Here is a 289-nt window from a genome sequence, read left to right as displayed (position 1 = left end):
CCGAGCCGACATTCTTATTCTTATTTTGCAGGTAAAGAAAGTAGATCAGAGATGTCAAGTAACCTGTTCCTAGTTCACACAGGACTAAGATTTAAGACTGTGCCCACCAGACTCCCCATATTTTCTTGAGGGCTTGGTATAAGAGTGAATTGAAGGGCAGTTTCCCAGATAGCATGTCCAGTGGAGTTCCAGGATTCAGGCCTGCTTGGGTTGTGCCTGCAGTGATACATCAGATGAGCTGGGCTTTTTCTTCAAGCAGCTCTTAAAAGATGCTTTTCTCATGTCATTC

Source organism: Otolemur garnettii, unplaced genomic scaffold (assembly GCF_000181295.1).
Source record: "Otolemur garnettii isolate 467f Iridium unplaced genomic scaffold, OtoGar3 scaffold00082, whole genome shotgun sequence".
NCBI classification, from domain to species: domain Eukaryota; kingdom Metazoa; phylum Chordata; class Mammalia; order Primates; family Galagidae; genus Otolemur; species Otolemur garnettii.
The sequence above is the reverse complement of the archived record's forward strand: the minus strand, read 5'-3'. Positions refer to the sequence as shown.